Genomic DNA, 22,564 nt, shown 5'->3' on the forward strand with positions numbered 1-22,564 from the left:
CTGACTAATGCAATCCATTCTGTAGATTGCCTTGAACATCTGAATTGTGGATACTCATCGTGGTTCTGGGGTTCTCAGCTAAGGCAGGGTGGAGTGGGGTGGGGTGAGTAGGGGGTAGGGCCATGAGCTCACAGGAAAGGGACCTAGAAAAACACATGTGAGGAATAGTTGAAGAAACACAGAGGGGGACTCCAGGGAGATGTGACAGCCTGTTGTCATGGAGACCCCACAGTGTAGACCACTGGATGAAGGATTTTTAGAGCTGGATTTTAACTCCGCGGGAAGAAAAGTTACCGACTCTCTCGGATGTGAGGAGGTAATGAGTTCCCCTCCCCTGTGGGCGTGTAAGACGAAAGTGTCTAACAGGATGTCATCAGGGAGATTCAAGCAGCAGGTGCAGGTTGAACTAGATACCCTTGACATTCCTGCTAACCCTGAGCCATGATGAATCTGTTTTCAGGATGAAGAGGTTAGTGTTTGAATCAGGTCTTTCTCATTTGTGACCCAGCTTTTCCAGCAGAGAAATTATGTTTATGAGGGTAGAGTTGCTATGGAGACAATTAAAATGACAGATTCCGTGCTTAAAGCAAAGAAATAGAGATACTGCCTTTAAGAGTATGGCCCCTGCTTCCCAGCCCCAAAGCCCTATGCACTTCTCCTGTTACCCAGAGCTTGCACATAAACTGGGAGACTCCTCGAAAAGGAACTTGGCTCCCAAAGTCCCAGAGTTGGAGGCCAGATAGAACAGGGGCAGAGTCACTATCCGGACGCTACCCCCAAGGTTTGCTTTAAATGGGTGTCAGGAGGCCCAGCTGGGGGTTCTGACTATAGCTTCTTCTCCTGGCCAGTTCCCACGCGGTATGGGGTCCCCAACTCTGGGGCCAGTCTCTCTCCTTCTCTCAACCCAGAACCTCTGTTCCTTCTAAAACGGAGGCGGAGTCTGCCAATCTCTCCTACATTCTCCACAGAAATGACCTTGCCGCGTCTTTCGGCCCTTTTTTTTTTGAGATGTTTATAAATCACCACTGTACATGGCATTCATGGTCGGGGCATTATTTTGAGGATCGTTTAATATTAAAAGAATTTTCTTCCAGTTAATGGTGTTTGTTTTTCCACCGTGATGCTTTTAAAGTGTGGGCATGTGCCTACGCATGAGCTCAGTTGCTGTTGGTGAAGTCCAATTAAAATTCATGGAAAACAATTTCCAAAATACAGATTAGCTGTTTATAGGCTCTTTTGTTGTTTTTTTTGTTTTTTTTTTTGAAGGAATCTATGTATTTTGTTATGTCAGCCATTCCTGAACCGCAGGTGTTTTTGTGGCATTTTTGTGGGCCTCCTGGAGCCATCGGGAGGCAGCTGTCTTTTTACTAAACTTCCTCAGTGCAAAACTTCCTCTAAAGCAAACATTAGAAGCTTCTTCCTTATCTCAGAGATCTCAGAGCCTTCCTTGTCTCCTTTTCCTGTTAGTGACTTCCCTCTCCCTCCTTTGGGTAAATACTTATCATGTCTGGGACCCTGATGATTCATAATCCACGAAAATAAAATGTACAGATGTTTGGGGTTTTTTTTAAATGGGCCAAAATGGACACTTTTCACATCTCACTCCTCGGGGTATTTTATGGTTGATTTTTATTTTAGGGGAAATGCTATGTCCTTATAACCCTGACACGAACACCTTGTGTCAGTGGGCCTGGTTCCCTGGGACACGTTTCTGGAAACAAAAGGGCAAAACACCAAGAGCGTCATCACTGGTGGGTGGGGGGGGGGGGGGGGGCGGGAGAGAAATAGGGTTCATTTTTGATTTTCATTTTTATGCCTTTCTATGGCTTCTGGACAACCTACAGCAATCATGCACTGGCTTAAAAATAATTAATCAATATGCCACTACATGTTCTTAGAAAAAAGAATTAAACATACGTACAAGGTTAACGTCTCCTTTGACCACATCCTTTCCCATCCTGGTTCTCTCATAAGAGGTAACCACTGTTAGTCAATCTGGTCTGTATCCTTCCAGACCTTTCCTTTAGTAACTCACACACACACACAGACGCGCACACATGTACATAAGCATCCATGTATTTCTTTAAAAATCAAGGGAAGGAAAACAAACCACAATTTTGGTAAAAGTGCAGCGAGGAGTACTCACAAATTTTAGAGCAAGAAAGAGTCTTAAAGACCCTGTAGTCCAACTTGCTCATCGAACAAACGCGGTGCCGGGTTCCCGCGTGCCTCCCTTCCCACGAAACCGCGCTGTGATGTGAGCCACATTTTGATATGTGGGGCTTCAGATGAGCAGGCAGATGTGTAAATACTCGTCTCCCAGGCCTGAGTATGATTTTTAATAATCGAATATGGAGCTCGAGCCAACGTTTTATTCAGGCACTAAATTTAAAAGTGGAGCCAAGAGACTTTAAAAAATTTATGATTCCACAAACGCAGGGAATTTTCCCCCACGATTGCTATCTTAGAACTAAAAGCATTCAACCGGCCCTGTGTGGCTTGGCTCTCTTTCCCGAGCTCCAGCTCAGGGGTGCCCCTGAGTCTCAGGTGAGCTGCCCAGGCTGGGGTCCCTCCAGACGGCGGGGGCCCGGGCCCTGTGCCCTCTCCCACCCCCATCCCCGCCCCAGGCCCAGGAAGGCCTCAGTTATCATCCCCCTTCCCTTCATACAACCCTCCGAGCGAGTGAGCGCCTGAGCGCCCTGGATAAAGATAGTGTTTCGACTTGAAAGAGTAATTGCTGACACACATTACTGTTTCCCCGGAGGAGATCAGTCCAGACAAATCCTCTACAAACCTAGGACAGCAAGCTGGGCAGTTTATGATGGCAGCCTGCTTGGTTGGCTTTTGCTCTCCCTTGTGAAGTCGTTCTGTTGCCTTTTCAAGCCTTGTGTCCAAACGCCTGCCATGCCGACAGTAACCTCGAGCCTTCCCATCCTGCCAGGCCCATCGCCAGGATCTGCACCTCGGAGGCTTGGGGACAGCTCTGCACCCCCTCCCCCCCCCCGCGCCCAACACACACCACTTGGGAGGACTTGGGGAACACAGGATTGTTGCTGATGGAAAAGCACCCTGGGCAGTGGAAACAGCCAGTGCAAAAGTCCTGAGACAATGGGCCCCCCACCGGGTGGCTCAGTTGATTAAGCGTCCGACTTCAGCACAGGTCATGGTCTCATGGTTCTTGGGCCTGGCCCTGCGTTGGGCTCTGTGCTGATAGCTCAGAGCCTCCAGCTTGCTTCGGATTCTGTGTCTCCCTCTCTCTCTGCCCCTCCCCGTCTCGTTCTCTCCCTCTCTCTCTCTCTCTCTCTCTCTCACTCTCTCAAAAAATAAATAAACTTAAAAACAAAAATGTCCTGAGACAAGAGGAACAAAGAGGCAAGTCTGGCTGGAGCCGAAAACGTGACAGAGGAAATGGAAAATTATATTGGGGACAGTGAAGGAGCTTATTTTTGGCCTTATAGGCCATTGTAAGGATTTGCTTTTTCCTCCAAGTAAGACGAGAAGCCATTGGAGGGCTTTCAGCAGAGGAATGACAGGATCAGATTCAGATTTTGACAGAATCATGCAGACTCCTAATGTTGAAAAGACTATGACAAGATTGGAAGGAAGGAGACCAGATAGGAGGCCATCTCTGTCTTCCTTCTAAGAGATATTGGTGGCTTGGTTGGTAGCACAGAGAGGGTGAGTAGGAGAGGTCCTGATATATACTGAAGGTAGAGTCAACAGGAATTTGGCTTAAATGATTGGGAAAATGGAGGTATTTTCTGAAATGGGGGAATTGCAAGGGGACCACCAACAGGTGGCGAATTCAGGAATTTGGTTTTGGATGTGCTAAGTTTGCAATGCCTTTTAGGCACCCAAGTGGATATATGAGCCTGAAGATCAAGAGAGAGGTCTCAGGGCGCCTGGGGAGCTCAGTTGGTTGAACATCAGACTCCTGATTTCGGCTCAGGTCATGATCTCATGGTTCGTGGGTTCAAGTCTTGCGTTGGGCTCCACACTAACAATGCAGAGTCTGCTTGAGATTCTCTCTCTCTCCCTCTCTCTTGGCTTCTTCCCTACACATTCTTTCTCTCTCTCTCTCTCTCTCTCAATATAAAAATAAATAAACCTTAAAAAGAGAGAGAGAGAGAGAGGTCTCATCTAAAGATATGTTTCAAGATAAAGCCATGATACTGGACGAGTAGCCAGAGAAGAAAATCAACAAACGCATGAGTATGAACAGCGAAGAGAAGAGGAGAAGAGTCAGAGAGGGTTGGGGAGGAAGGAAACAAGAGAGAAAGTGAGGGAAGGGCAGGAATGGGAGAGGGAGGGAAGGAATTGAGAACTGAGTTCAGGAATGCCCAACATTTAACAGTTGGGGAGATCATGGAAGAACTCCAGTTAAGAAAGCATTTCCATTGCTGGAGGGTGAGATCCAGGGGAGTGTGGTATCCTAGAAGCCAACAAAGAAAGTGCTTCCTGAAGTAGAAGATGATCAACGATGTCACACACTGTAGAGGAGCTGAGTATGATGAGGTCTGAGACTTGGCCACGGGCTTTAACAATATGACCTTGAAAGGAGCGTTCTTGGTGAAGAGGAGCCTGATTGGACAGGGCTCAAAAGAGAATGGAAAAAGTACAGGTGAAGATACGAAAAGAGATAGTTATTTTGAGGAATTTAGTGTGAAACTCCATGACATCAAATCTTGGGGGGGGGGGGCACCTGGGGGGCTCAGTCGGTTGAACTCCCAACTCTTGATTTTGGCTCAGGTCATGACCTCACGGTTCGTGAGTTTGAGCCCTGTTTCCATGCTGATGACACAGAGCCTACTTGGGGTTCTCTCTCTCCCTCTCTCTCTCTCTCTGTCCCTTCTCCCTCTCTCTCTGTCCATCTCCCCTGCTCACGCTCTTTCTCTCGAAAGAAATAAACAAAATCTTGGTGTGGCAAAAAGGCCACTCAACGCCTACCTGGATTGCCACGAAAGGACAAGACCCAAGGCGTTCCATTCCTGTGGGCCTAGCTTGAGATGTTACCAAATGCCAATACTTTACTCAAGCATATTTTTTCTTAAATAGAACGGGCATTCAGGGACACACGGACACAGCACTGAGCGTGAGGCAGTGGGAATTTCTTCCCGGATGTTTGTCCTGCGCTAAGTGGATTTTTCCACTGAAGTGGATTTCCAGTGATCCTGGAGTGGCTTCTTCTGCCCAAATCTGTATCATGGGCTGACACTAGGTCAACAGGGAAACCCATCTCCAAACGCCCCTTCGGGTTCTCGGAAACCAGGAGAGCTCACCACATTTTCAGCTCCCCACCTGACCCGCTCGTCTGTCCTTATCTTTTACGAATGTTTAATGATGGTTGCCAAGACTTCCCACCAACCATTTGGACAATGAGTCAAATGACTAATTGGCAAACGATGTTTCCAGAGCCTTGATATACCGCAGCACTGTTCTGATGGAAGGTTGCCCAGGCACGCAAAGTCCTAATGGTAACGGGTCGGTGTTGTCTTTGACCTCACATCCAAAGTTGGCGGTTTTGAATATTATTAACATGCAGACATTGGATATGGATTTACTTTGATCAACGAGCAACAGCCATTGTGGTATTGACACATGAGTAGACAGATGTCCACAGATGAAGAGAAAGTTCAGAAACAAAGTCGAATTTACATATTCATTTGTTTGATAAAGGAAGCGTTTCCAATAAGTTAGGAAATTAATAATGATTTAATGAAATCGTGCCAAAGAGATTGATTAACTATTTAGAAAATACAAGGTTAGAGCCTCACCTCACTTCCTATACCAAATAAATCCCAGTCCAATTAAAGGCATCAGTGTAAAACTAAAACAAAGCAAGAACTAGACCAGATGATAAGGAGATTTTTTTTTGTCTGACCTTGAGCTGGAGATGATCCCGTAAATATCCACACAAGGAAATATCCACACAAGGAAAGGAGCTGTGTATGAAATGTTAATGGTTTGACAACTTAGGACATTCCGTTTTTATTAAAATAGAGCCCTGCTCTCCTCGGCCTCTCCCCACCCTTCCTGCCCCAATCCCTTTCCACTCCTGTCCTCTGTCGCCAGGGCCTTCTGGGATCTAAGGAGCACGGGGTGGAAAGCTGTTCGCTCATCTTGAGAAAGGGAACCCAGAGACCCAGCGAGGGGAAGCAGTTTACCACAGAACAAACAGCCCAAGAGTAGTGAACAGCTAGACTCCCTGCGTTTGAATCTCAGCTCTGCCACTCACTAGCTGTGTGTCCTTGGGCAGATCGCCGTCCCTCTCTGAGCTTCAATGTCTTCATCTGTAAAAGAAGCCGGAAATAACATTGCCATAGTGGTTTGTTACGAGGATTAAATGAACTACCAACCCGTGGCAAGTGCTCAAGTAAGGTTAAGTTTATTGTTGGGCTTAGGGTTAGCCTTACCTTACCCTGGAGGACAGGACTTCGATCATACACGTCCTCACAATGGTAGACGCCGGTGAGGTCATCCAGCCCTCACCAAATACATATTTTAGACAGAAACTGGGCAGTTGTCCACACTGCCATTCCTTTTAGATCTATTCTCTTCTCCTAGCCTCCCAACAACGGTGGGAGGCAAACAGGGCAAACAGAAATTGTACCCATTTCAAAGATGATCAAACAGATGTGAAAGGTCTTGCCCACAGCCAGACACGGGACTGGACTCAAATGTCCTGGCTTCTCGACCGTAGTTTCACACCGAAACCTCCAACTTGCCCGCTCAACCAGACAATAACCATGGTGTATTTGTTGCTGTCATCCAAAGCCTGCGTTTGTAGAGCCTGTTCTGCACCCAGCCCAGCACGAATGCTGCACGTGCATTATCTCATCTAATCCTGAGAACAATACTATGGAAGAGACACTTTTTACACATAAAGACACCAAGGCCTCGAAGGGTTAGGGGAGTAGCCCAGGGTGGCCCAGGTCCTACGGAATGAAATCCCTCTTCAAATGAAGGCCCATGTGATGCCGTAACCCGGGTTCCTTACCGCTGTTCTAAACCAGGAGAGACACTGGGAAGCATAAGAAGCATAAGACCCGGTTCTTGCCTTCGAGGAGTCGTTAATCCACTCTGGGGAGATCCCATGGCTGCAATTAGGCAGCACCAGGATTCAGACCCCGGCTGTCTGATTGGGGTTCCCACGTTGTCCTGCCACTTCGCCTGTAAGCAATCATGCTAAAATACTAAATGACGTTAAAATACTGAAATAACAATACAGAAAGGAATCACTGTGGACCTACTAAAAACAGAAGACCCGGGCCAGGCTACGTGGAATCCACAGAAATGGAGCCATTGATTATTAATACACCAAGGGATTCGACCAACATCTACTGAGGACCTGACATGTGCCAAGCTCGTTTCTAAACCCTGTGATGACTTAAGCCACATCTCCCCAAAGGGTTTGCGAGACAGGCTGGGGAGGAGAGACATAGCTAGGCAGCTAGACAAGTAGTCATTAAAGAGGAAAGTACGTATTCGGGGAGAGAGTCGGTTGGCTTCCTGGATCCGGGGTCTCTGCCCTCAAAACACTCAAGATCTTTTTGAGGAGACGAGACACACAGATCACCAACAGAAGAGTTCAGAGATAAAAGTAGGTGACGTTAACGACTGTAGGAAGGCAGTAAATGAAATTGCAGAGGGAGGAATTTGAACAGAACGCGTTTCTGGAACTCGCGTGGCTGGGAAGGCTTCCTGCAGGCTTCGAAGCCCAGGCTGGTAGAGCTGTGGCGGAAATCCATAGTTAGTTATTATTTTCCTGAGTTTAAAATGAAAAATATAAAACGAAATGAAGTCGGGACGAGGCGGTCCCCTTTCCCTCCCTGCCCTTCCTCCCCCATTCCCGGTCTTACACACCATTGCTCTTCTGGATTGCCTGTTCCCATAGATCCCCACGTCTCATGGAAATAGAGGCAGGGAGAAATTGTGAGGACATGTTCCTTTTGCCTTGCTTGCCCCTTCCTCAAATCACTCCTGACCCCACTGTAAGGAGACAATATTGAAAATAGTCAAAAATAATCCCACTAAAAACATGAATCAAAAAGTCGCGGCTCCTGGACATGTTTTTAAAATTGCCTAGTTGCATGCAAGTCCCTTTAGTGCTCGAAGGACTTTAATAAAATTGATTTTCTGAGTATAGCCTTTTAGCAGCTACTGTATAAGCTTGAAATATGAACCCTTCATTGTTGAAAGTGTTTCATTTTTGCCCTGTTACTAATGATGAAGGGAAAGTGTGGGTTTGGAATTCTCCATGGCTGACATTCTCATAATTAAATAGTGTTAATAATAAAGCTTTGCAGATTTTAAACAAACTGGCACAGAAGTGGCGCAGTTTGCCATATTTCATTGAGAGACCACAGCAATTAGCCCTTAATGAATAGTACACAGCGGCATATAAGGGAGTTATTTCTACACGTCGTTTATTTGCCAAATCACAAAAGGCGACATTTTCATTCTGCTGATTGAAAATGATTCTCGGGATTTCTTCCGAAGGCCTCTTAAGTAATTGCATTGCGAAACTTAGAAATAAATAAATAAGGCGAGAGAGAAGAACATTAATTGCTTTTAATATCTGCAGTCTAATTTCAGCAAAGCTTAGCAGACCGGTAGCTCTTGGATATCACAGCCATGCCACAATGGATCAGAAATAGAAGCCTCATCATGGATGATATATTTAGAGCTGATGTTTTTATTTCATAATTTTAGGAGAGATTTTTTTTTTTCTTCCCAGGCACGTTGTTACTCCTCCCTGTGAACTGACAGGGGGTGGGTGGGCGGGGGTGGGGGGGGGGTGGGGGTGGGGGTGGGGGTTGTTATAGAGGATTCATGGGCGGGGTGACTACAAGTTTGTCGCCAAAGGAAAATGACAATGCTTGTCCCGAAGGAGAGACCAGAGAAAGAGCTGTCCAACTGTCAAGGTTGTGAATGACAAAGAAACGGTTTTCCTTTTATGGTCTTCCTCAAGGCTTTTGGGCAGAAGAAGAAATCATTTTTTAAAAGGTAGGTGGGGTTCTAGAACAATTTTTACACACTTAAAAATATTACTTCTTACCTTCGGGGCTCAATCTTCTTATCTGCAAGTTACATGGGAGAAAAGAAAGGCAGGAAATACTGACTTCGCTGGACAAAGTCTAAAAATCACCCCGGGGGGTGTCAAACATACAGATTCCCAGTTTCCACATGGCATCTACCGAATGAGAGTTTCCAAAGCAGAGGGGTTCAGAATCCTAGCCTTTGTGAAAGCATGCTAGATAATCCTGAGTGTCTGGTAAATCTGGGAAACACGTACTCAGGAGTCTCTGGGCCCTTCAATTCCATAGCTGTTAACAGACTCAGGGGTGGCCATCCTGCAGTGCATTGTGGGAGAGGGCAGAGGCTGCCTGTGGGGGCCCGCAGGAGGAAACCACAGACCCCAGCCTCAGAAAGCCCTTCCAAACCCTCTACAGTGTCCCCACCAAGGGCACAATTTACCCTTCACTGTGAATCAGAAGGAGCAAACTGTTATGTTAAAAACATCTCCAGGCCCAAGATGGAGCCGCCCTTGCCCCAGGGGATGGGGGAGGTGGGGGAAGGGCACGTTAGCAAACAGACGCTTAGATAACTGTCATGCCCCTGTAAATGTCCCACCTGATGAGAAACAGTATATCCAGTCAGCCAAGCCCCAGACGCCAAGCCAGCTCTGCCTATACTCACTTCTTTGTTCCTTATTCATTTTTCTATTCTTCTCTTCCTCATTCTTTTCTCTTTATCCCATATAAGCTTCCCGCTGTCTGCCTCCATTTTGCAGTTCACTCAACCCTTGGAAACGGAGACTGCCCGCTTCATGAAGTGTTACATAAAGTTAGTTTGTATCGCCCAAATTGTCTTCTTTAGTCATTTATAATCCTTCTAAGGAGGGGGGTTAAGGAAAAGTAAGTTTCAACAAGGACTGGATGGGAGGTCACTGAGTATGGGAGAGGCAGAGGCCCCCGTGGGGGAAGAGGTGCTCCCTAGGGTATGATACAAAGACAGATGAACAGACAATTAGAATAGCATAATTGCACCCCCTTCTGTGCCATAAATCCCTGAGTGAGGCTTGGGGTCCCTTTCAGGGCCACAGAACCCCCTCCCCCCCCCCCCCCCACCGGCTCTAGAATGAAATGGGTGAGCCAGACATCAAGGGCCCCTTCAGGCTCTAATCACAATGGCGGGCAGCTTGGCTGAGGGCCCGTCCTGACTTCAGCTTGGAATAGCCCAACCTAATTCTGCCTTGCGGGAAGGGCCTAGGGAAAGGGCCTGGGTTTGGCCTTCTAGCGAATTCCAGATGGGAGTAACAGAAGCGAGGCCTAACCCAGGTGGCCAGGGCTGAATTCACTTCCAGGGGTTTTAGGAATTAGACACAGTCTTAAGAGCTGAGAAATGGCGTAGTTTCTGTGTGTTTGTTGTTTTTTTCTTCAAGATCCCGGTCTTTCTAAATGAAGAAAAATAGGGACAGCCCAGTCTAAATACCTGTCATCAGAAACTAACCTTCCTTTAAACAGTTTCGTCTTTCATTACCATTTAACCTTTCTCCGAGCCCTCTTGCAAGCTCATTGGTAGTACATGGTCCCCGTAACCCAGATCACCAGCACAGAGCACCTTAGTCGACACACAGCGGGTGCTCAATACACATCAGGGGAACTAATTGACGTATCAATAATTTATTTAATGTTCCACTGTGCTAACTATTTTCCACGTATTTTATCATTAAACCTCACTGGCATCCTTTGAGGTAGGTAGGTAGGTGTGAAGTGATATCTCACGGTGGTTTTAATTTGCATTTCCCCCATGATTAGGGGTCTTTCCCTAATTGACATGATTAGCAAGTCTTTCCACTTGCTTATTTGGCCATTTGAGTATCTTCTTTGGAGAAATAGCTATTCAAGTCCTTTGAGCATTTTTGAATCAGTCGTTTGGGTTCTTGTTGTTGAGTTGTGGGAGTTCTTTATACCTTCTGGATATTAATCCCTCATTGGACCCAGGATTGCAGTCCTATTCTGAGGGGTGCCTTTTCACTCTGCTGATAGTGTCTTTTGATGCAAAGAAGCTTTTAAGTTTGATAGTCCAATTTGTTATTTTTTTTTCTTTTGTTGCCTGTCCTTTTGGTGTTACATCCAAGAAATTATTACCTTTGTGATTTCAACATAGCCAGATTTGGAAACTATGAATCTGGTCCAGAGTGTAAGCTTTCTTTAAAAAAACAGGGTAAGCCTCACCTTCCGCTTTTTTTGTTTTTCCAAACAAAAACTCAGTCAGAAAACTTATCTGTAAAAGAAAGAACTGATCGGATAACCAGTTCTCTCCCAAGTGAGTAACCGATCTATCCATCCCTGGTCTACCAATGTCTGCCAGCAACAACTCCTGAAGAACCTCCACAGGTGTAAAAAACATTGCTCTAGTGATCTAACCCCATATATTTTTCTAATGGGGACCCTGAGTCCTCAGAAAGGAAAATGAGTTTCTAGAAATGGACAATCCCTCTGCCGTCTGTCCCTGAGTCCTCTGAGGGGATCAGTGGAGACAGCCAGAGGTCATGATTCCGCACTTATCAAGATGACCAGCTGGTCAGGGAAGAAGATACTTCTGTGCGTCTGGAGACCTTTGGAACAAAAACACAATGCTAAGGTAAAATAAGACAAGTTTTCTGTCTTTTAAAGAAAATACCACTCAAGTTTAGCTAGGTAATTAATTAATTCACAAGTAGGTCCAAAGTGGGAGCGATTACGGAACAATGGCTAATGATAAAGAATAAACCCTAAGGTAAGCGGTGATCAAGAATGTGAAACAGTTTTAGTTTGGAATCCTATTACAATTCTATTTCAATATAAATAAGCTGACACCAGAAGCAAACGATTAACCCCAAAGCCGCTGGCTGTTCATTAGCTAAGGAATAATTTTACATTTCATTATTATTCATGTTGGCTAAATTTCCATTAAAACCAATTTAGTAAACTGGCCTGCTGATGGGCTTGAAATTAAAAGGAGGTAGAGAAGGCAGGGAGGGGACAAAACAGAGGCCATCGCTTGGGCATCTAGGGATGGGAAACTCATGGGGGGCAGATTGCCACTTTAATTAAAGATAATGTCTCAATTCACTTTCAAAATGAGTCTCCGGAAAGTGCCTGGGAAATTTTCCCTGGCCAGAGCGTCTGGCTCATTCACAGAGAGGTGATTTCTGTTGCCGGGATTTCTGATTCAAAGGAGGAATGACCGGCTCATTCCCAGATCAGCTAGCTTCCCGAGTCTCTGGCTCTCCGCTGTGCATCTCCAGCGGGGGAGAAAGGGCTTTGGAGCCCCCTCAAAAAGCTCTCACCCAGAGCCTGGGCAGGGAAGTCGCTGGTTCATTCTTTGGGCCCTTACGCAGGCTTAAGGGCTTTTATTTAACATATAAATGTGACCGAAATACCAAAGACCAGCTGAGCTCACACTTCGGGAGGACTCGTTTGGCCCGGCCCTGAACTAAGTACTTTCGCGAATTAACTCATTCCATTCTTGTGACCGCCCTGAAGAGGTGGGTTCTATCACTGTCCCCAGTTCCCAAATGAGGAAGCTGAGACACCGGGGAGAGTAATGGTGCTACTCAGCCAAGGTGGCAGAGCTGGGGTGCAAACCTGTGTCCTTCCGCTCTAGACCCGTGCAGTGCACTTAACCGCTATGCTATCCTGCCTCTCACAAAATAAGGACACAGCTTCGTATTCTTTAAGTACCTAAATCAACAGAGCACAAGGTACAGGTATGTGGTGAGTTGTCAGTGGGAGGCAATGTGCAAAGGTGAGTGGGGGACGGTTGGTGGGGGATTCTGGATGGCAGGCCGAGGGGCTGGAACTTGACTCTTTGGGAGATTCCCCCATAGTGCACTGCCCAGTCCACTGAGAGTCCGTGCACAGAATTTAAAACAATATTCAGTACTTGCATGGGTTTTTTTTAAAGATGATAAGAAATAAATATAGATGGCATATAACAACTGGGTAAGAAAAACAATCTTTTTTTGTTTTATTTTTTTTTAACGTTTATTTTATTACTGAGAGACAGAGACAGAGCATGAGCAGGGGAGGGGCAGAGAGAGGAAGAGAGACAGAACCCGAAGCAGGCTCCAGGCTCTGAGCTGTCAGCACAGAGCCCGACACGGGGCTCGAACTCACGGACCGTGAGATCATGACCTGAGCCGAAGTGGCACGCTCAACCGACTGAGCCACCCAGGCGCCCCAGAAAAACAATCTTTATTTAAGAAAAAAGGTAAATTTATTTAACGCTTCACGTGCACTCTTCCTATTTATCAGGCATTGTTCCAATTGCATTTTAACTCTTAGTTCTTTTTCTTTAAGCTTATTTATTCGTTTTGAGAGCGAGGCAGAGACAGAGACAGAAAGAGAGAATTCCAAGCAGGCTCCGTGCCATCAGTGCAGAGCCCGACACGGGGCCCGAACCCATGAACCGTGAGATTATGACCGAAGCCGAAATCAAAAGTCAGCTGTTTAACTGGCTGAGCCACCCCGGTGCCCCTAACTCTCCATTCTGACAACTGTATAAGGCAGGCACTGCTGTTCACTTTGCTTACAAATGAGGAAACCGAGGCAAACAGAGGTTAACTTATCCTGGATCTCACAGCCAGCAGACGGCAGAGCAGGAATTTGAACCCAGGGGTGTGTCTGCGGACTCTGTGCTTTTCACAATTATTCTAAGTGATTAAGAGTGGAGGAGGACGGGATATAAACATCACGAGGGGGACTGTCTGCTGATGGGCATCTGCCCCAGGTACTCTTCCCCAGGACTGCCAGGGGATGTCGCTCCAAAGCTCACCCCTGTGGGAGAGGCACTGGCAGCAAACCCGTGGTTCGTAGCCAGCAGGGCAGGACTCCCAGCACATTTCAAAGATCAGGTGTCCGCATCAGAAACACAACCCAGCTCTAGGTGCCCCAAATCACTTTGTGGGGAGTAGAGCTTTGTCTTTCATGCGCCTGGACCAGTACCGCACTCGCTTCTGGAAGCCAGTGGCCCCGGCCGAGCCCAGCAACTTTGGAATGTGGCAGAAGAAGGAGCAAGGAAGTCTGGCTTTGCGTGGCCCCGATGCCGGAAGTATTGCGTATCCACAGGAGAAATCGTCATGCCTTCCCCCCCCCCCCCCCCCCCCCCCCCGGCCTAGAAGAGCTTTTGAAGCCCGGCTCATCAGCAAGGCCTTGGGGCGGGACAGGCGTTGGCCCTTCCAACGTGTCACATCGAGTGGATAGCCCACGTCCATCGGAAATTCTGTGGTTGGTGAGTTCCCTACCCGGATCCCCCTCACCGAGGATCCCCACTCCCACCCAGACCCTCATGCTCTCCCATAAGCCCCAATGAGTTAAGACCCTGTCCTGTGCACCTTCCCAGTCCTGCGTGGTCACCATAGGCATCTGATGCCTGATCCAGAAGAGCAGGGTGGCCACCGACCCCAGCTCTGCCACCGCCTGCTGGTCCACCTTCTAACCCAATGGCCCCGGGTGAGCCCTGGAACTGCTGTGCCCTTTCTCCTCCTCGTTGGAAAAGGGTACCAACAGCAGACCTGCTACTTCACGTGGCTGTGTCGTGAGGGCCACCCAGACAAGGTATCTGAAATATTCAACCCGGTGCCGGGCACATATTAAATACCAGCTAAGTAATAATATTGTGACTCCCAATAATAGCCATGCAAGTGTCGAGTGTGATGGCCAAGATCTGGGGTTTGGAAACACACAAGCCTAATTTACAAGTCTACCCTCCGTGTCTGTGTTGGGTTCGGCCGCAAGGAGCCACCTTAACCTCCCAGACCTGCCGCCTTCTTCCTTTGAATAGATCTGCTCTCCCTCCAGGCCTGGACAAGCCCTCACTTCTTCACCTAACGGGAGAAGCGATTCTTTGCCAGGAAAGGGGGGAGACGTCCTCGGAAAGGCGTCTCACACGCTGCCATTTATGGCGCAGCGAGAAGGCCATAGCTACTCTTTCAATGACACATGCACAAAAGCTCTTGTGGACACAAATAAGGGAAGTTGAACCCTCCGCCCGGTGGAATTCACTTCATTTATTGACCAGGGTTCTCTCCCCCCCAACCCCCGATTCCTTTGCATTTGTCAGCGGTTCAGAGACCCCTGGCATTCAGCATGATTTGTAATGTAAATTACATAATTGGACTTGGACATATTTTAATATCAAATGAAATGATTGACTACAGAGTAAGAGCTGTCTACAGGTGGGGGTCAATTACCATCTGAATAATCACAGTGCCACACAAGAATAGCATAGCCGCTGAGCGTGACATATTTTTATCTCTATGCATTTCAATGAAGTCAGGCTGGTACATAAAAGGTTATCACCTAGGAAACATATTTTCCTAAGCACAAGTTAAACATGCAAGTGAGATCAGCAAAGATATTCAATTTAGCCAGTCAACCCTAACCTATTAATATTTTAACAAAATCCAGCGAGGATAATTTTTTTCTTTGATCCCATTTCGTGTGAGCAGCCGGGAAAGGGAAGAAAAATTAAAAACAAAATAGTCAAGCGTACAGAATGAGGTTATGTATTAAGTGGGCTATTTAATGTTTCTGGCATTTCATAGCCCAGGGGAGAGTGTGGATGGATTTAACAATCAAGAGCTGTGTTCCCTTGGCCACAAAGTTCGAGAAACATAAAATAATCTATACTTCCAAGCTGACAAATCGTGCCTGACACCCGGCTTCATCTCACCGGGACTCGGGAGATCAGCATTAATCATATGTTACAGGGAGTAAAAAGAAAAGCAAATCGCACCATGCTGAAAAGTGAGATGGAAAGTCTTCGGGCAAGGATTGTAATCAATAATGCGCCGGGTGATAACCAGGAGCTATTGTTTTAATCTTCCAATATGAAAAGAAACGGATGCAAAACACACAGCTACCAAGGGCCGGAGCAGTCTCTACGATGCTCTGTAGGAACCGAAAACAGCCTGGCGGCTCGGCTTCCCTTTCTGACTCGTGACACACGCACAGGCGATTTCTTTTTAAGGGGATAAAGGCAAGCCCGTCCTTGAAGCTGCCCGTTTCTGGAGCCTCAGCTGTGGCCCAGCCCCCGGGCCACGGGTCCTGGCTTGCTCCATCATCTTTGTGGGGTGAACGTCTGCTGGTTTGGTGAACGTCTGCCTGGTGCCCGTTCGTGCTTCTAAGGGCGCCTTTATTTCCCTCGAGTGTCTCCCCTCCCCCATTCCCGGTGGTTCGGGTCGTGTTGGCTTCACCACTGGTTCTGGGGGAAGACGTGTCTCCATCCCGGCACCACGGTGGTTAATCGCTTCAGGGATGGGGGTGTGATTCAGTAGAAATCCGGGAGATGCAGCCTTGAGCGTCTTTGGCAATACTGTCTTGAGTCGAGGCTGCTGTGGGCAGAACCGTGTCCCCCCTCCCCCCGCTCCTCACCCCCAAATATGTGTGTTGAAGTCCTAGCTCCCCGTGCTCCTCAGAATGTGCCCTTCTCTGGGCCTAGGGCTGTTGCAGATGCGAGTGGTTGAGAGGAGGTCCTACCGGAGTGCCTGGCATCTTTATAAAAAGAGGAAATTGGGACACAGACGCATGAGCACATAGGGAGAACACCAGAGGGATAGTGCTTCTAGAACCCCCAGAGGCGGCCAGCAAATCACCAGCCGCTAGAAGAGAGCATGGGGCGGATTCTTCCTCATGGCCCTCCTAAGGAGCTGAAAGGGGTCGGATTGAGGCTCCCCCAGAGAAACCACTGTGGCATGCAGATGACTAGGGGCTGAAGTCGATCGAGGCCCAAAAGACCAGGCAAGAGCTTTTACCTCCCCCTTCAACTGCCTAAAATATTTCACAGAAAGGGCAAATCACCAGAAATAGCCACAAAGAATACGGGCTAAGTAGGGGGAGAGGCGGGGAAGCCCGTCTGGCCCCGGAGACCAAATTCTTCTCCGTGTGCGTGGCATGGCGGACCTTTGTTTACGGAACGTTGGCCCTTCCTTTCTTCCCGTGGACTGTCTTCCTCCTCTTTGAACCCCAGACCACTCCCCTCCTTCTCCTTAGCTGAGGATGGCAATATAAACTTCCATTAAGCCTGGGGGTCTCCTATTCTCATGGGGCTCCCGTAAGCAGGTAATGAAATTAGTTCTTTTCCTGTTCATCGGTCTTCTGTCCATTTCATTACTAGACCAGCCAAAAGAACCTAGAAGGGTAGTGGAAAAACTTTTCTACAGAGCCAGTCCTGCCTGGCAACACTGTGGTCTCAAACCTCTAGTCTCCGGCACCACGAGATAATCGATTTCTGTCGTTTAAGCCGCTCAGAGTGTGGTCCCTGCTATGACAGCCCCAGCAAACCAATTCAGAGGCCCCCTCTCTTTTGTTCCCATGTATTGGGAACTTTGAAGGTTTAAGTTTGGCATGTGCTGTGGTCTGAATGCGTTCTCCTAAAATTCATACCTTAGAATCCTAATCTTTGCAGATGGTGGTGTTAGAGGTGGGGCCTTTGGGAGATGCTTAAACCATTCCGGTGGAGGTCTCGTGGATAGGATCAGTTTCCTATAAAAGAGGCCCCTGAGAGTTCCTAGCCCCTTCAACCACGACAAGAGGTCCGCAGTCCGGGAACGGCACTCGCCCTACCACGGTGGCACTCTGATGTCGGTTTTCCCACCTCCAGAGCCATGAGAAATGAATTGCTGTTATTTACAAAACTACTCAGTCTGTGGCATATGATTATAACAGCCTCAAGGGACTAGGACAACGTGGTTGGCATTTATCTTGCCTGGAAAAGGAGCCAACAATCGGAAAAGTTGAGCCATGGCTACAGAGATACCTACCTCAGGCGAATGTTGCCTGAGCCCCTGGATCCATCCATACCTGAAGTTCGACCCTGATTCTGTGGTTGCGTGAGCCATTTAATTCCCACTTTTATTTAAGCTGCTTAGAAATGAATTCACATCACTTTCAACCAAAGAATCCCAAATGATTTCTTGTGAGAGCAGTCAGTGTGATCTTAGGATGAATTAATAGACATGAAGACTTTAGAACAAAGAACGTAATCGTGTTAATTAGACCACAGGAAGGTTGTATTCAGTTTGAAGCTTCATACTTTCAAGAGGGATGCAGATAAACATGAGCAGAGTGATTGGGTGCTGAGAGAAAGGGACAGTGAATCTCAGGAGGCATAAGGGACGCTTGTCCTCTGCAAGGAAAGAGATTTATAGAAAATATGATAGATGGCCTCAAATAGCCACAGGAATGGCAATTAAAGGAAAGATTGAGATTTATTCAGGTGTCCCCTAGGCTAGAACTAGGAAACCACAGGAAGACAGAAATAAAGCAGTGATTTTCCAATGCTTCTAGCTATCGGAGAAAGGAACGATATACTCCTGAAAACAGTGAGTGCCCTCTTGCAGGAAGGATTCCAGCCGTAGAGAGGGATTCTGCCACCTGCTGGGTACCCGCTGAATGGGGAGGTTGCCTGGATGACCCTGAAGCCCTTCCAGCTTTGACTTTCAGGTCTATGATTCTTTCACTAAAACCCAAGTGAACTTGGACATGTCCTTCCCCCAGCGTTGGGCCTCAGTTTCGCCATCCGTAAAGTAAGGAGGCTAGACGCCGTGGTCTGTAAACGTTCTTCTGACTGGAACGTGGCACAATTTCAGGATTCCAAGGCAATTAGTTCGTCACACCCGGTCTTCTATCCAAACCCTTTGGAAAGTCTCGGGCTCACTCCAAACACACACGTCACACTGCTGACCTTCGATTAAAGGAACAGCTGACACTATAGATGTGCAACCATTGGTGGCAGGAGGTCATTTCACATTCTCTTCCCCTTTGCTGGGATTAAATTGCCCACTCCGCAGCTGAAAATTGAGGGGTGAGACTCAACTTATAATTACTCTGGCTACAGACTTGTTTCAGACCTGGCCCATACTGGGCACACAGCACACTTGAAATCAATCGGCCTGTTAAGCCACAACCCGGCTTCAGACGATCCTGGGACTTGGTGCTTAGGAGCAGGAAGTGAGACATTCAACGTGTCTCATAACTCTCATTGCCACCTTCATTTCTGCTGTGACCCTGTGCAGCCCCCATCAGCCTGCCAGACACCCAGCTACCGACAGCCCAGCCTTCAGGCTTGATATTGCAAAGGATCCTGGAAATGGAAGAGAAAAATCTAGTTTTGCCCAGCATGGATGTGCGCCGGGCCAATAGGGAGAAGAAATGTCTATTTATAATCAAGAAAGAAATCAAGAGCTCATTACGGAAGAGTTTCTGTCCACTGTGTGGGAGAAGACACAAGACAGCCCAAGATGTGCTCGGTGAGCCAAATCCTAGCCATTTCGCAGAGACCCCGTGGTGTTCTCCAAGATTCTAGCATCTGCTTATTGTCTTGGCCTAATTAAGCTCTTCCTTGATGCGGAATTATTTTTCAAGCCGACAATCTTTGTTTTTAGCGCAATATTTGAAACCAACCCTCCACACGAAGAGGAGCCCTGTCCGCTCCTACACGTTGCCATTATTTTGAGACCTTCGCCCACTTTGGAAGCGAACCTCTTTCTCAGGCTGGGAGAGGTTCTTGGAGACTGAGAAAGTCACAATGTTTTTTTGTTTGTTTCTGAGTAATGATTAATTCTTCATGAAAATGAACCTATTGATCTCAAATTCTGAGGGACTTCCACCTTTAAAGTCTCTGGGCAGGGGTGCCTGGGTGGCTCAGTCAAGTGAGCTTCCGACTTTGGCTCAGGTCATGATCTCGCGGTTTGTGAGCCCGAGCCCCGAGTCGAGGGCTCTGTGCTGATGGCTCAGAGCCCGGAGCCTGCTTCGGATTCCGTGTCTCCCTCTCTCTGCCCCTCCCCCGCTCACACTCTGTCTCTCTCACAAATAAATAAACATTAAAAAAAAAAAGTCTCTGGGCAGAGGACTCCCCACAGTGAAAGACACAAACAGAACCCCCAATTCAAAGCCCCAAGGTCTCAATAACAGTCCCTCATGTCCCTCACGGAGGGTCTTGAGCACGGGTGTCTCCCCACACCCCTGTTCGAAAAGTAGGGCTGCAGAGTTCTTAATCTCAGCTTCCGGTTCAGGGGGCAGGGCGTGGGGAGCTGAGGTTCAGAGAAGGCAAGGGTCTTGCCCAAGGCCACAGAGCCGGTAACGCAAGGTCAGGGCTGACATCCAGGTTTCCTGATTTGATTTCCACTAGACTGGAAGCCTCGAAACGTCATTCAGAGCAACACGTGTTTTAAGAGCGTGCATTCCTGACTTTTTCGAAAACCGTTTGCCACTTTCTTAGAAGCATCGGCATCACCTCGGAACTTGCCAGAAAGGCAAGTTTCTTGGGCCCTATCCTAGACCTTCCAAACCTAAATGTGGAGGGGGCCAAGGGTGGGGGCAGAAACCTGTGTCCTCAGGCCCCCACACCCTCAGCTTTCAGAACCCCTACCTCAGGAGGTGCCAGATTTGTGCATTTACTTGAACGGCTTCTTTGAAACACAGGCACCGAAACCTTAAACTCATCCCCTCTGAATTCCATTTGGTGAAGGCCGGAGTCCAAAGCCCTGAAAAGCTTGTTATGATTCGAAGCTGCCTCGGTTGGCTCTGAGAACCCAGGAATAAAGGCTCACTCACACTCGCATGTCGGCCTGGCCCCAAATTCTCCACCAGTCACTCACCATTGGTGCAGAATTGAGCCCCGCTCAGCCGCGCGGCCGGCTGTACTCTGGGACCGGGCGACCCGTTACTCTGATCCTGTTGTCTTCGGGGAAACACAGAGCCAAAGTCTCCTGGATGTCTGCGGCAAGCAGGGGAGGCCGAGGGTTCTGGTTTCATCTGTATTGTGCCAGACAGACTCATGCCCCACACTTGCTCCCTTTTGGATTCCAGCCTTCTGCTGCGGGACACATTCATATGCAAGGAAAACAAACATCACCAGAAAGAAGGAAAGTACAAAGAGGCAGTGAGTACTCAAGTCGGGAGAGTAGGAACGGGTTCTCTCCCCCGTGCTCGGATGGACTCCACCAAAAAATGGGCTACGGAGGAAAGGATTCAATGCCCCAGAACGTGCCATGGTCTGGCCCTCAAAATCTGCTTATAGCGACCGCTGTCACGGGCGATGGCGTCAAAAGAGACAGACAAAAGGAACAAAACCGCGGTGTCTTTGAAAGGCAGGGCAGTTTCGGACAAAGTTGAAAATAACGCACAATGTTATAAACAAAGGATCTTTGCAAAAGCTCAGGCTGAAGCTCAGGCCTGCAGAAGATTTTAGTTTTTCCCCACACTTGGTCCAGTTCGATGGTTTCATCTTCAAGGTGAATCTGTCTCCACTCAACAAAAATCAGGACATTTTATTTCTAAAAAAAAAATTCCGAAGGGGTGCCTGGGTGGCTCAGTCGGTTAAGCGTCCAACTTCGTCTCAGGTCATGATGTCACAGTTTGTGAGTTCGAGCCCTGCATCGGGCTCTGTGCTGACAGCTCGGAGCCCGGAGCCTGCTTCAGATTCTGGGTCTCCCTCGCTCTCTGCTCCTCCCCTGCTTGCACTCTGTCTCTGTCTCAAAACTGAATAAACATTAAAAAAAAAATTTTTTTTTAATTCTGAATTGCCGTAGTCTTGAAAAAGACCGGAAAATTCGGTGCCCCCCCCAACCCCCGCGCATTTCCCCGTTGTGACAGTGACCTTCCGTCAGCTGCCCCTTTTTATGGGACTCACCTGACCTCAGCAAACATGTGAGTTTGCAAGCCCTAATTTAAGCAAACCCTGCGTTTATACCGTTTAGGGTCTGAAACCCAAATGGGTTTCAGTTCTAGGCTACAGTTGAATTGGCGTCTCACTGGGCACTTGCTTCCCAGTGAGCGATCGGCAATGAGACATTGACAGTCAAATTGGGATCTTTAGAAGCCAAGTCATGTAGAAATTTAAAATCAATGACCCAATAAGTGTTCACATTCTCTGCCAATAAAATCAAATGAAAAATGTCATAATCTATGAAATGGCAGTTAAGAAAAGCTAACCAAATGACTTAAGAGTGTTCATTTGTGTGTTTATTACCTGCCTCTCTATGGGCCTACACGCCCCTTGAGGGCAAGGGCTTTGTTTTGGTCAGTGCTGAATGCCTGGCGCCTAAAACAATGCTTAGGACACTGAAGGCACTTACCAAATATTTGTTGGGCAAATCAGCAATAGTCTACAGATGCTAGGCTTTGTTCTGTGCACTTTACGAGGATTAAGACTTCAGAGGTACTCTTTTTTTCAAATTTTTTTTTTGAGAGAGAGAGAGCACAAGGGACCGAGACTCAGAATCGGAAGCAGGCTCCAAACGGAGGCTCGAACTCACGAACCGAAAGATCACGACCTGAGCCGAAGTCGGATGTTTAACCGACTGAGCCACCCGGGGTGCCTGTCAGAGGCTTCATTTCCTGGGCTGGAACTCATTAACTAAGTTTCCCTAAGCCAGCCCAGACCTTTGAGTCTCCTCCTGGTGCAAAGTAGCTACTCACTAAAAGCTTTCTGGATGTGAGTTATGAAAATGACCATTTCTCTGAGAATGAGAACAGAAGGGCTGTTAATGAGGCCCTGTAATCTAATGAAA

The 22,564-nt window shown here is 47.6% G+C and overlaps 1 long non-coding RNA gene across 2 annotated transcripts; it reads right to left on the reverse strand.

The window, feature by feature from the left end:
• Positions 1–5,777: 5,777 nt before the first annotated feature.
• On the reverse strand, positions 5,778–10,150 carry LOC132690934 (uncharacterized). 2 transcript variants are annotated; one of them, XR_009615543.3, is made up of 4 exons: positions 9,059–10,150; positions 7,864–7,989; positions 6,998–7,731; positions 5,778–6,290 (listed from the first exon to the last, which is right to left on the reverse strand). It is a non-coding gene; the product is annotated as an uncharacterized LOC132690934 (long non-coding RNA). The 2 variants fall into 2 exon arrangements; XR_009615542.3 differs by having other exon boundaries at positions 5,778–7,731.
• Between the last annotated feature and the right edge of the window lie 12,414 nt (positions 10,151–22,564).

The sequence above is a fragment of the Panthera onca genome, chromosome E2 (assembly GCF_046562875.1).
Source record: "Panthera onca isolate mPanOnc1 chromosome E2, mPanOnc1 haplotype 2, whole genome shotgun sequence".
NCBI lineage: Eukaryota > Metazoa > Chordata > Mammalia > Carnivora > Felidae > Panthera > Panthera onca.